We start from the raw sequence: 5438 nt of genomic DNA, 5'->3' as shown, positions 1-5438 counted from the left end.
GATCAAGACACTTATTTATAGTGCTTAGGATTGCTTCAATGATATCATGTTACTAGCAAAAATCAAATATAACATTGTGAAACCAAGTTATGATTTGTCATAAAATCTTTTTTACTATTCCTTTAGTTAGCTTGACATTTTAAAGCCAAAAAAAGTTGTCTTCCTTTCACGCAGGATGGACTCATCAAAGAACGATCAAAATGTGGTCCTTAATGTATTAGGGAAGTTTATCTTGACCCTTCATATCCTTACGTCCAGAGGGGAAAATATTTTAAGGAGATACATACGACCATATTGATTGACAGCAAAAATTGTACTCTATCAATGCAATTAAATTGGAAATAGTAGGTTAGTATTTTATTCTAAAGACCTTATTAGGCTTGTTATGAAAAAGTACATGTTATAGGTCAATTTAATTTGACGATACAAAAGATTTATAATTTGTCAGTATTGAACTTAAATTCGGAAAAGATTTAAGTTATATCCACTAAAAATATAAAAAACTATTACATTGTTATGGTAATTTAATATATTACAACAAGTTATGTATCATTTATTGCATGAAATGAATCGATGTTTATTATATAAAATTATCTGTAATTATTTTTTAATTAACTTGAATGTATAAATATTTTTATACTATCATTACATAGTACTTAACTGCAATGAGAAAAAAGTATTAAAAGAAATTAAACATTTCATGACAAGAGAGATAAAAGCAAAACTAAATATGTACCAAGTTTTCTTATACTCCGCTCTCGGTGCCTTCCCCGCTCCTTGAAGACTTAAGCTCAAGAATTGGCGCTTTAAATCTACAAATCCTTATGCGTATGATCCAAGAGAAAGAATCAAATCTCTACAAAAAAGAATTTGAGGAAGAAGCTTAGGGGAAGTCTTGGCGCAATAGTAAAAACTACCGTCATGTAACCAAGAGATTATAGGTTCAATTCGCAGAAATAACATCTGGTAGAAATACAAGGTAAGATTGTTGTATGGGGTAAAATTAACGAATGACGGGTGGACGTTCGTCGAGTTGACACGTAGTAGTAAAGACGGGTAGGAGATAAGTCAGCAAATAGCTGACACAGGGTACAAGCATGAGACCGGTGTTGTATGAGCTCCATAGACATTAAAACCGAGGAGGAGAATTTGAAAGCAAGGTACCGGTTGAAGAAGGCAGCATTAAAGGAGAAGCTGTTACAGAGATCCTAGCACTTATACTCAACCGTTATGCAGCTATCAAGATGAGTCTTTACTCACCTTAAAGAGGAGTTTGATTCGGGGATCTTGTCTCCCCTAATTTAGCTATAAATAGAGAATTTTGTACTCATTGAAAACTTGTATGAAGAAAGGCTAATATTACTCTCTTATTCTGCTAAACATTATCCTGCTAGTACTTAGTTCTTGGTATTGTTCTTGTTTCCGGAATAGTTCAATTCAAGGCCTAGCCTTGTCTTTTCTTCAATTATTCTTATTTTATTTAATTTTGTTTTTCATTACTTTATTTTCTCGGATCAATTTAATTCACGTGTCAATAAATCACATTATAAATTCAATTGTACCGTTTTACGGGTAAACAACTACGTACATAAAGCTAATGTGATACAACCTTTTTCCCAATCCCGCGGACAAAAACATAGTGTACCGGGCTGCCTTTTAGGAAGGAGGGAGGAATTTGGATGAAGTGGGAAGGTCGATGTTTTTTATTTGACTCCTTTTGCAGTCCACTTAATTAGTCTTTCCAAGTTTGCACTAATTTAAGCAGGTCCCTTTTTTTCCTCCAAACCATCCTGTAAGTTTAAAATGAAATAGTAGTGGTTAACCGAAGTCGAGATGTTATTGATAGGTCAATGCGCTGGGGTTAAGTCTTTCTGAGAATTTAAGTCCATGCATGTATATTAAATTAAATTGGTTTAACCAAGACCACTTCACAATCTTACAATTATCATCAAAAATTTCATTTTTATGGCTCTAAGCTGGATTTTCCCTTTCTTGTTCACTCTTTTTTGTTATTTTCATTCTCTAACCAGCCAACCTTTTGTTTATTCAACTGCAAATCTTTCTACAACTTGGATCAACAGTTATTCAGCACCTGATTCAGTGAACTTCACTGATGGTTCTATAGTAACGCCTATACTTGTCAAAGGAAGCTCTGGTCCAAGTTATGCTTGTGTATTCTACTGTAATGGCAATTGTGAGACTTACTTCTTTGCCATCTTCATTGTGTATACAAGTTTTGATTCCTATATTACAGATGTTAATGTAGGATTCCCACACGTTGTTTGGTCTGCTAATAGGAATAATCCAGTTAAGATCAATGCAACTTTGCAGCTCACATTAGGAGGAAATTTAGTACTTAGAGATGCTGATGGTACTTTGGCTTGGTCAACAAATACTACTGAGAAATCTGTTGTTGGCTTAAAGTTGACTCATTTGGGAAATCTTTGTTCTCTTTGATGTCAACAATGTTACTATTTGGCAATCTTTTGATCATCCAACTGATTCTTTGATGCCAGGACAGAATTTAGTATCAGGAAAGAAGCTAACAGCAAGTGTCTCAGCAACAAACTGGACTGAGGGAGGTTTGTTTTCTTTCTCTGCCACAATTAATGGTTTGATTGCTTTCGTTGAGTCAAGTCCACCACAAACATATTTTGAGAGTTCTATAGATGGACTAACTTCCAGTAAAGAATCCAACTATGTCATGTATTTGAATGGAAGCTTAGCTTTAATCACAATTTCCAGTGACTCCAAGAATCCGCGGGGACTGGTTTATGTTGCTCCTGTATCTTCAGCTCAATTTTTGAAACTGGAATTTGATGGGCACTTGAAAGTGTATGAGTGGCAAGACCAGTGGAGAGAGGTCGGTCGATGACCTTTTAAGATCTTATGATGAGTGTGCTTACCCAATGGTATGTGGAAGATACGGCATTTGCTCAAATGGGCAGTGTAGTTGTCCTAAATCAAGTTCTGATTCAACAAACTATTTTAGACAGATAAATGATAGGCAGCCTAATCTTGGTTGTTCTGAGATCACAAAAATGACTTGTAATGACTCAAAAAACAAGAGATTTTTAGAGCTCAATGATGTGAATTATTTCGCATTTAGTGCAGATATTACTGATACAGACATGAGTACCTGTAAAAATGCATGTTTGAGGAATTGTTCTTGTAAAGCTGCTATTTTTCATTATGGTTCAAATTCTTCTAGTGGGGAGTGCTACCTGCCATCCGAGATCTTTTCGTTAATAAATAATGAGAATGAGAAGACAATGTATAATTCCTCTGTATTTGTGAAAGTACAGAATGAAACTCAAACAGCTGTTGTAAGACGGAAGAGGCGCGTGAATGGTGCTATAGTGGGATCTGTTACAGGAATTTCCATTCTTGGTATCGTAATCGGATGCATATTTTTCATATTCTGGAAGAAGAGAAAGGAAGATGAAGTGGAAGAGCATTATCTAGATAACATGCCAGGAATGCCTGTTAGATTTTCTTACGACAATCTAAAGTCTGCAACTGAGAACTTTAGCAAAAAGCTTGGTTAAGGAGGATTTGGATCAGTGTTCGGAGGGACCTTAAGAGACGGCAGAAAGATTGCAGTGAAATGCCTTGATGGAATATTAGGCAAAGCCAAGAAATCATTCCTAGCTGAGGTTGAAACCATTGGCAGCATACATCATCTCAGCTTGGTCCAATTAATTGGCTTCTGTGCTGAGAAATCTCACAGACTTCTAGTATATGAGTTTATGAGCAATGGATCGCTAGATAAATGGATCTACTCTGGAAATCAAGAAATCGTTCTAGATTGGAAATGCAGGAAGAAGATTATTCATGACATAGCCAAAGGATTAGCCTACCTCCACGACGAATGCAGGCAAAAAATTCTACATTTGGATATTAAGCCTCAAAACATTCTCCTAAATGAGAAGTATGATGCTAAGCTCTCTGACTTCGTACTTTCCAAGCTAATTGATCGGACTCAGAGCAAAGTTGTGACTACCATGAGAGGTACTCCTGGCTATCTAGCTCCTGAATGGCTTAGTACAGCTATAACAGAAAAGGTAGATGTCTATAGCTTTGGCGTTGTAGCCTTGGAGATCTTGTGTAGAAGGAAAAATTTCGAGCCATCTGAGCCCGAGGAGCAAAGGCTATTGTTTAGTCTTCTCAAGAGAAAGGCTGAGGAAGGGCGACTAGTGGATCTGATTGATAAGCGCAGTGAAGATATGCAGCTTTATAAGGAAGAAGTAGTACATACAATGCAAGTTGCAGCGTGGTGTCTACAACGCGATGACACCAAGAGACCATCAATGTCAATAGTTGTCATGGTCATCTAGGGCGCGGTGGATGTTGAAAAGAGTCTGGACTACAACTTCCTTGTGCCACAAACCGTATCAGATATCAATATGATAGATTCTGCTCCATTACTTCCCTCAATCCTATCAGGCCCAAGGTGAGAGAAATTTGTTCTTAAACATTGCTAATTTCAAGCTCTACTATAAAGTGCAGCATGCTGGCTGCTGTTTTAATTTCGAGTTTGTTTTCTTGCACTAGTCATGCAAATTTATTCAATATATATATCAAGTGTCAGGAAGAAGACTAAATTTGTACTTGCAACTTCCTCTCTGCTCTCGCTCAAAATGATAGGAAATTTTTTCTTTGCTGAGCGAGAAATCCATGAGGGCTAGTAGCGCATGGTTCAAACTCGGTGGATCATGGGTAGACTTTACCCCTTAAATACAAGGCTATTGTCTGCGGCAAGGTTCAAACACTTGATGTGCGCCTAACCCACACATCACCTACTGCGCTCTTAATATTAAGACGAGGTGATCCAATCCATCAACATTCGCACCCTGTTGCCAAGGGCACTTCTCTTTTCATCTACTTTCTAACTTGCAAACCAGAGTCATTGTTTCTTAGTAGTTTTCACCTAGCTACAGTACTTCCATAGACTTTCTACTTGCATTAATCACCATCAAACAATTATTCCAGTTTGAAATACAGGAACCATCCATTTGTCTCATGATACAAGTTTCAGCACGTTCTCCAGCCTTCCCTGATGAATTTTTTTTATATAGCAAGTCAAAATCCTGGTGATCCTTCAAGATTTGTGACAAGGCAAGTTTTGTTAACCAATTTGAAATCCGTGGCCAAATTGCATTCGTTAGGATTAGGATTTGGTCAGAAATTCTGGGATTTTTGTGACAAGGCAAGTTTTGCTCATTAATTTGAAATCTTTACTTAATGCTGGCTGAAATCTATGCTTGCAAAATGATATTTGGCATATTTCGATATGTGTTAATGTTACTTTACCCATGTTTTAACCGCTTTTTGATATTATTTGATCTTTAAAATGCCCAACATGGTTTAATTATTAGTTGTATGACTAATTGAGTTGTGTGTGATGATTTAGGGTGTTTGGAGTGCAAAATTATGAA

The 5438-nt window shown here is 36.6% G+C and overlaps 1 pseudogene; it reads left to right on the top strand.

The window, feature by feature from the left end:
• Positions 1-1965: 1965 nt before the first annotated feature.
• On the top strand, positions 1966-4457 carry LOC107796916 (G-type lectin S-receptor-like serine/threonine-protein kinase SD2-5; annotated as a pseudogene).
• Positions 4458-5438: the final 981 nt, after the last annotated feature.

Source organism: Nicotiana tabacum, chromosome 21, assembly GCF_000715075.1.
Source record: "Nicotiana tabacum cultivar K326 chromosome 21, ASM71507v2, whole genome shotgun sequence".
In the NCBI taxonomy this organism is placed as follows: domain Eukaryota; kingdom Viridiplantae; phylum Streptophyta; class Magnoliopsida; order Solanales; family Solanaceae; genus Nicotiana; species Nicotiana tabacum.
This window is presented reverse-complemented; position numbering and strand designations above follow the sequence as displayed.